Below are 9,227 nucleotides of genomic sequence, written 5' to 3' on the forward strand. Positions count from 1 at the left end.
AGGGGAGAGTGCTATTCAAAGTTCATACTGACCCTTAGCTAACACTTAAGGAAACCAAATGGCCCAGGCTCCATCACTCAATGTCTGGCCAGGTGTGTCTCAGGCGCCTCAGCCAGACACCTCCTTGCCTTATGTATGAGATTTACACCCCTGGTCTGGGCTCTCTTAACAGTTTTTCCTTGACCCACTGCTCTTCTTGCAGGCCTGGCTCCTGTGGTTTTCAGTACTGGTCTCAAATTTAACTCTTTCAATCCCAGGCTTACGTGGGCAAGTACCTGCTAAATTTTTATATTCTTTTTCAATATGAGAATCATTGGAAAGCACGTCTGTTCTGATCTCAATTCACTAAACAATTTAGAGAGTGTGTCCCTCCCATCCTAGCTATGGTTAAAAGATCATCTATCCTATATAACCCTTATATAGGCATTGAGGACTAAGTTAGTTTAAGAGCTAGGGCTATAGAATTTCAAAGACACATTTCTCCCAACACCTGCTGGGTACCTAGGAATTATCTGATGCATACATAGTGGACTATCATTAAGCCTTGTCTCCAACCTTTTCACCTTTTGGACTCAATCCCTTTAACCAGCTATACCCTCAGCTATAGCACCTGTGGTCCTGAGAGTGAGAAACTCCACCCCAAGTCAAGGTTTTTTCCGAGAGACTTAGCTTCTCCACCCTGCTGTGTTGTTTTGCCTTGGTTAGAGTGATGGAGAGCAGCAGGCTGCCTCTGTAAAACAAAAGCTTTTGTTTTGTTTTGTTTTTGCACACTGGGACATCTGTGTGTGTGTGTGTGTGTGTGTCTGTGTGTGTGTCTGTGTGTGTGTCTGTGTGTGTGTGTGTGTGTGTGTGTTTGAGGGACTGTTCTTCAACCTGAACACTCTGACACTCACACACCTTATTTCATGTAGCCTCTTACCTTTGCTGTGCTGCTGGTATCTCAGACTTGAGGGAAGAATCCCTCCAAACATCTGCACATAAGAAGAAGAAAATGACTCAGAAAAGATTTCCTCTTCTCTAACCCATGATTTACTTGGACCTGGTATGTTTCAGAGAAGCAGTGAGATTAGAAAAGAGTGAGTAAGTGCCTAGGGCCATGTAGAAGGAATGACAAATGGCCTTAGAACTCATGGAATGAGGCCCACAGGTTACCACAGCCATGTGAGTGAGCCTCGGTGTGGCATGGTGTGGACTCTGTGTCCTGAGGACACCATGCTATTATGGAGTTCTGCTCTGCCCTCACTTCCCTCTTAATATCAAAATGATATGAAAACTCTAAGGGGCTTCCAGTCCCTCGCTGGCACTCACAGCACTAATGCTTGATCTCTTTCAGACATTGCTGCTGGAGCAGGTTAATGATTCCATCACCACCCTAGGGATGAAGTTAGATAGTTAGATTGTCAGCAATGACGACCACCCTTAAAAAACACTTGGAAAAAAAAGTTAGTGAAGATATTTTTTACTAGTGGCTCTGATGTAGAAAATCTTAGGAAATAATGTGAAGTTCAGAAAGGCACAATCTTATTATTTAACCTAGGGACCTTTTATAGTCAGGGAAGAAGAACAATGGCAGTTCTGGCTGACATGACTCTCACTGAGGCTGGACTGTTGATAATTGATTTCTTGTACCCATTTCACCCTCAGCTTCCTGGTAAGATTTATTAAGAATTGCTGATAAGTCAATATGCATTCGAGGATTTAAAGTAGATATCACAGATTTTTATGTAAATGTTTAGATTTGTGATTCTTTTAAGATTTTTTGTTTTGTTTTGTTTTGGTTTTTGTTTTTTCGAGACAGGGTTTCTCTGTGTAGCCTTGGCTGTCCTGGAACTCACTCGGTAGACCAGGCTGGCCTTGAATTTAGAAATCTGCCTGCCCCTGCCTCCCTAGTGCTGGGATAAAAGGGGTTGTGCCACCACTCCTAGCTCTTTTAAGATTCTTACTAGACTACTTTTAAAGATAACTAATAAAATAATTACTCATTTCTTTGTAATTGCAAACTGCTGCCTGCCAGTAACAGAAACTGGCTGAGAACACTATCTGCTTGCTTACACTTTGTTGTTTTGTTATGTACATGGGTTTGGGGGACTAATTTGATTATTTTACCTGTACTTGTAATGTTATTTCTTATAAAGTATTGGAAAGCACATTGTTTTTCATAACCATTCACTACAATAAAACTAAAACATAAGCACATTGTAATTTAATACTGCTTGAGCCGGGCGGGTGGTGGCGCACGCCTTTAACCCCAGCACTTGGGAGGCAGAGGTAGGCGGAGTTCTTAGTTCGAGGCCAGCCTGGTCTACAGATTGAGTTCCAGGACAGTCAAGGCTATACAAAGAAACCCGTCTCAAAAAATAAACAAACAAACAAACAAAAACCCAAAATAAAAAACAAAACAAATAAATTTGACAACCTCTGCCTGTTTGTCTATTCTTCTAATTTCTATGATATTACTATATTCCTCCTTTTCTCTTCCACTGTCTTTTACTTTACTTAAGAAAGAAAGAAAGATAGAGAAGAAAGGAAAAGTAGAAATCCCTGAGTCTGAGCTCTCTAGTTTCCTCCCCGTCCAAAGCTACAACATTTGCAAACTATCCCTTAAAGTTAAACATATCTATAATTCATAAAGTAACCAGAGCCATCTACCCCAACCTAAGGAAATGGGGCAATGATCTTCTTTTGATTGCTTCTATTGTAATACTAAGTGCAGGTCCCCCCCACCCCAGACCTAGTTGTCCCAGAGATGAGAGAGCCTGCATGTAGACCCAAGTGATACTATGTGACCTGACCTTGCCCCCAAGTTATTTCTAAATTGTAAATAAAAGTGCCTATAGTCAAAAGCTGGGCAGAATTGAGATAGGCATTTCCTGGTGTTCCCAGCCTAGGGATGGGAAGAGATCATGGCAGAGTTAGATAGAAGAAGGTAAATAGAGGAGAAGCCACCATGAAGTAAGAATCTTAAAGTAATGGCCATGTGAGTTGCTCTTACTAACTCTAATCAACTAATTAGAGTTAAGAGCAGCCCAGACAAAACCATGGCAAATTATACAATGGAATTATTGGCTGAGAAATATGTATAATAGTATTAAGGATAGCTATCTGTCTAGCTCTTGTGCTAACTAAGGCTTATCATAAATATAAAGGTTGTATGCATCTTTTATCCAGGAACTAAATGGTCAGAGGATGGGTAGAGACCCTGGGCTGAGATCACACAAAACCAGATATCAGCACCTAGAATTACAACTTTCCTGCCAGGGCTGGGGCAGCCCCAGTGTGGGGTTCTTCTTTCTTGTTGGTTCTTCATGAGGCAGCAGAGGGGGATGAGATCAGTGGAGGGTAAGACTTGGTCTTACCAGATCAGGGTGGGAGGGAGCAGGGTGGGGTGTAATACTTTGTCCTATGAGATATTTGGGGTTGCAGTATAATGAAAAAAAAGTTTACTTATCTAAGTCTAAGTTAGTATGCTACTGTATCTGATTAACTTATCGAAGTCTAAGTTACTATGCTATTGTAGCTGACCTGCCTTCTGTGATCCTCTGAGGCCAGAGACTGCAGTCTCAGGCACTTAGCACCTCATCCTGAAACAGCAGGAGATTAAGTAAAGGATTGATTGCTAGAGTCTTTTCCCTATTGTCCAGATGCCTCTTGCTTGTCAGGCTAGGGGGAAATTTGAAGCAATAAACTTCTATTGAAGCAGAAGAAGAGAATAACACTCACAGAAGGAAAAACTTTTACATGAGCGAATATGCATAATCTCACACAAGTTCATGTACAGATTCATAGTGCTCACTTATACATATCCATTCAAATCAGTTGGGTCCAACTTGCATGCACTCTCACAATTTCATACTTACACATGCACACACATGCATACATTCTCACAATTACGTACACACACACACACACACACATCCATACTTCCATGTGCATATGGAGCAAAAGACCTATCACCAGTGCAGAAAGAACTCACTCATTCTGGATGAAAACTGAGGTCCAGTTTTTATTGCATAGAGAAAGAAAAGGCTTCCACCCTTTTAATGCTAAATAAATTAAACCCATGTTTGTAAGAAAAAAGCTTTGTTCCTTTTAATATGACTAAGCCTGCCTTGTCTTTACCATGGGATCTGTTCTGTCCCATGCTCCTTCTGCTTTCTGCAGTGTCTTCTTTGTACCTCTTTCCCTCTGCATTGTACATATTGCTCTCTTAGTTTTTTTTATGTTACCTAGTCTATAGTTTCTAAGTTATTCCACTCTGCATTCTCCTACTCTTGTTCTCTTCCTGCTCTGAAGTCACAACAATGCTCTTACTTTCAATGCCTTTTCTCCAAAAACTATGCCTATACTTCAAAGTTCTTGAGTTCAGTTCTGTCTAAAACGTGTTCTGTCTAAAAACTTCTCAGCTCAGTTCTTCTCACCTCCGTTCCTCTCACCCAGAGAATATTTATATGCATGTCCATTAGGAATAATTATCTAGCTAAACATCCATCACCTGTCTCAGCTCTACAGGGTCACTGAAGGCTTAAAACCATAACTAAGTTATAAGTAAAGTTTCATATGTATAGATAAACCCAGTCAATATTTTGTCTTCTGTCCTAGCACCTATAATAAATTGTTAGTTCCCTTTTTATGACCTTTGGTTAATTGTTTTACAATCTCTTAGAATGTACTCTGAGTAGGAGGAAATCTGATTACTATCTAAGAGCAATTAATTGGTGTCACTTGGGAGATTGGCAGAGTTCTCATTGCAGTTTTAAATATCAGAAAAGGACCTAATAGCAGTCCCACTATAAACGAACTTAATAATCACTCATATAATTTTAGGAATTCTAATAGGATCATCATAAAGACTTAAGTCATCTATTTATCTATATAGCTTCACTATAAGACAGTACATCTTCATGGATCTGCAGAGATCTGCTCCAAAGGGGTGTGCTATTACTTAGTGATTATTATATATGTATAATAATAACAGGAAAAGCATATTAATAGCAGGAATCTTTCCTAAAATTAGTCCCTTACAGCCTTGCTTAATAAGTGCACAGTGCGCACCTGTTGCCGATTATATAATAATCTGAAGCAGGCCATTTCAGGATGATCACCTGCTAGTTATTAGCTTGTCCCTTTATGGCTCCTGACATCTTCCCAATCCCAGATACCTACACACCAGCATAAAAACACAACCATTAACAGCTAAGGCATTACAATCTCTATTAGAGCCCATCAACACTATCACAGAAGGCCCTGAATATTCCAGCATGGTTGAAGAACAATAATGAAAAAGACCATAAGACAGCCTTTACAAATATGATAGAGGTCCTTAAAAAGAGAAAAATAAAGAAATCTGTGAAAATACAAACTGTGGAAGGAAATAAATAAAACACAGTTCAAGATCTGAAAGTGAAAACAGAATCAGTAAAGAAAACCTAAACTGAGATATCTGGAAGTGTAAAATGTAGGAACTCAAACAATCCCTCAGAGGCAGACCTTAACAACAGACTGCAACAGACAGAGAATCTCAGGCATTGAAGAGGTGATAGAAGGAATAGATGCATAGATCAAGGAAAATGTTTTCAAAAGAGAAAAAAAAAGAGTGGAGGGGGAATAAAAGGATAGGAAGAAAGAAAGAAAATCCTGGAAGAAAATAACCAAGAAATATAGGATATTTCTACAAAAATAAGAAATATAGGAATAATAAAGTGTAGAGGAAGGAGGAGAAGAAACGCAGGTTAAAAGCAAAGAAAACATTCTCAACAAAATTATAGAAGGAAGTGTCCTTAACCTAACAAGAGACTTAACAAAGGAAGTGTCCTTAACCTAACAAGAGACTTAGCAAAGGAAAGGAAGCATACAGCGTATGAAATAGACTGGACGAGAAAAGAAAGTCTCCTTGCCATATATTACTTAAGACACTAAACATAGAGAACCACGAAAGTATATTAAAAGCTGCAAGGGGAAAAGGCCGAGTAAAGGCAGACTTATTAGAATCACATGTTAATTCTCCATAGAGACTCTAAAAGCCACAGGAGCCTGGAGAGATGTCCTGCATACTAAAAGTCCACAAATGCTAGACCAGCCTACTAAGCCCGGTGAAACTTTCAACCGCTATAGATAATAGAAGAAATAAGATATTGCATGATAACACAAAATTTAAGTAATATCTATCTACAAATTTATCTCTATAGAAGGTGCCAGAAGAAAAACCCCAAACTACCAAGGTTAACTACTACTCTGAAGAGTGAGGGAATAAATAATCCTAGGCCAGCAAAGTCAAATAGGGAAGCATATATACAATACAACAATAAAATCAGCATAACAGGAATCAACAATCCTTGTTCATAAATAACTGTGAACATCAATGGTCTTGGTTCCCCCAAAAAAGGACACAGACTAACAGATGGGATGTCTAAATAGGATGCATCCTTCAGCTGCACTTAAGAAATGCACCTAACATCAAGGATAGACATCACCTTAGGGTAAAGGGCTAGAGAAAAGGTATTCCAAGCAAGTAAACCTAGGAAGCAATCTGTCATAGCCATTTTAATATATGACAAAATAAATTTCCAATCAAAACTAATTAGAAGAAATAGGGAAGGATACTACATACTCATTCATAGAAGAAAAAAATCCACCAAGAGAATGTTCCAATTCTTAAAATCTATGCCCACTCAAAACTACAGCTTCAATCATATCTTGACACTCATACGGAAAATGTGAGACTTCAATGCCCCATTCTCACCAGTAGATCGGTCATCCAGACAAAAACTAAATGAAATGTCGCGGCTCTTGGCTACTTTCTGGATTCATTCCTCCACCTTTCTCCATCTTTTTTCCCAGCCTTGAAGCTTCTAACACAAGGATAGAGGGGAGAGAGAAAAGAAAGAGATCTCAGAATCTGCCGGGCAGTGGTGGCACATGCCTTTAATCCCAGCTCTTGGGAGGCAGAGGCAGGCAGATTGCTGAGTTCGAGGCCAGCCTGGTCTACAGAGTGAGTTCCAGGACAGCCAGGGCTACACAGAGAAACCCTGTCTCCAAATCTAATTTCTTTTCTTCTTGTTTCTTCTTAGAGCATGACAACTAACAAACTACTACCAACAACCAACCAACCCTGCCCCTGTTTTTCAGGGCCCTGGTGGTTATATACCCTCTGAAAAGTTCCTAGTTTTGCAAACATCACACAACTGAAGAAGTTACCTGCAATTGACAAAATCATGCCCCTACTATATACTAAAAGAATCATAATCAGCTGCTATGGACAATCTAAAGCAGCTCCATATCCTTGGATACCTGGAATTAAAATGAGAGCACTTTTTTGTTTGTTTGTTTGTTTTTTGTTTTTTCCAGACCAGGTTTCTCTGTGTAGCCCTGGCTGTCCTGGAAGCTAAAATGAATACACATGTCCAAGCTTGTGAGACACAATGAAGGCAGTTCCAAGAGCCAAGTTTATAGCAGTAAAAGCCTACATAAAAATTTTTATGAAAGATCTTATACTAATAACTTAATAACATATCTGAAAGCTTAAACCAAAAGAAGAAATTACACACAGGCAGAGTAGATAACAAGAAATATTCAAATTGGAATCAATAATACAAACAAATAATACAAAATAATAAAAATAAAGAAACAAAGAGGGCTTGTCAGTCTTATTGATTTTTCTCAAAGAACCAAACTCCCCCATAAAACAAGTCAATCTACCCTGAAACATACAGAAAAACAAAAAATAAAAGTAAAAATAATAGAGACAGAAGGCTCAGAAAATGTGAAAGTATATAATTTTTAAACTTCATTCGTTATTTTCACTTCACAGTGCTTCAGAGTCCAAAGATGAAGTTTCTCTTTGTTGAAGAAACATATTTCAAATCACATAAAATGGTTTTAGTTGAGCCAAGTACCTCTCTTCTTTTACCACATACAGGATTATTAGATCCTTCCTAAAATTGCCTTCGTTGCTTCTTTGAGGAAGCCCAAGGAGCCCAAGACCTCTGATAAAGTATTTGGTACAAAAGAGCCTGCTTGCTTTTTCCTTATTTCCACTGCAGCAGGATGTAGGCAATTTATTTGCAACCTACTTTTATTAAGCACTCAACCTCTCCTCTTGCCCACCACCCAGCAGAGGTATAGAGATAAAAGTCACTAGGATATGGGGGGAAGAGGACCTGTTCAGTGATAGTTCTTAGGGAGCGTGCTTGATCTTTGGCAGCAGTTCAATTCAGCACCAAATTCTAGTCAGCAGGGAATTTCACAGGTGAGAAAAGCAGGAGCATAGTTGAAACATTGTGGCAGTGGCTATGCAGACTCAGGAACACCTGCTCAAGCTGCAACAAAGTGTCCCATGCTTCCCTGACCAGCAGCAATGACGACAGAACACCGAGGCTCCTTCTCCTGCGGTTTACTCAGGAATTCCTTTGTGTTACAGCTCTTTTAGGTTTCTTGGTGTTACAGCTCTTTCAGGTTTCTTGCTTTTGTGGAATGGCCCCGGCCCTCCTGGATTGGTCCTCTGGCAATTGCCTCATTAGCATGCACCCGCTTGGGAGGGGTTGGTGCATGCACAGTGGAATCGTTTATCGCCACGGTGCATCGGGAACCGGCGCCATATTGGACGCCACCGTCTGAGGGGCTGCCTACATCTCCCCTTTTTTTATTTTATTTGAAGGCTGCTTACAATAGATCAGGGGGCAATGCACTCTGCCATGGCCCCTGTCTTAGGTCATTCCACTTTGAGATCATAGCCTTACCCGTCATAGGACTACTGCCCTCCCCCACCACCCACCCCCGCCTGAGGGCTCCGTGTCTTAGGTTGGTCTGAGCTCGGGGAAGGTTGCCTGTCTTTGGGTGCCATGGAGCTGGTGCGTTTCACCAACTCTGAGTGTCTGAGGAGGATTATTGTTTGAGTGAAGCCAGCCAAACACTGGGAGATGTGTTATTCTTGATAGCCACCAAGGCTTGGTAAACTACTGCTTTATGTTTTGTATGCTCCCTTTTCATTTGACAAAGTAGCCAGAAACAGAGGACACAGCCCAGGAGGACCAGGGCTCCCCAGGCAAACATGCCTGCCCATTCTTTAAAATGATCCATCGCTGTCTGTATCCAGGAAGTCAAACCATCGGCCAGGCTCAGGTCCACCTGAGTGGAGTTAATGTGGACAACCATTTCTTGCAACTCTCTCATCTTGTCTTCAAAGTTTGCTGACCAATCCTGTAAGAGGAGCTTTGACAATTGCTTGGACA

General features: G+C 40.4%; 1 long non-coding RNA gene across 1 annotated transcript in view; it reads right to left on the reverse strand.

The window, feature by feature from the left end:
• Window positions 1-9,227, reverse strand: part of LOC116070831 — a 21,566-nt gene that overhangs the window by 8,428 nt on the left and 3,911 nt on the right. The window contains exon 2 of the long non-coding RNA XR_004110576.1: window positions 920-971. This is a non-coding gene — a long non-coding RNA (uncharacterized LOC116070831). The remainder of the gene's footprint in view (window positions 1-919; window positions 972-9,227) is intronic.

The sequence above is a fragment of the Mastomys coucha genome, unplaced genomic scaffold (genome assembly GCF_008632895.1).
Source record: "Mastomys coucha isolate ucsf_1 unplaced genomic scaffold, UCSF_Mcou_1 pScaffold22, whole genome shotgun sequence".
Taxonomy (NCBI): domain Eukaryota; kingdom Metazoa; phylum Chordata; class Mammalia; order Rodentia; family Muridae; genus Mastomys; species Mastomys coucha.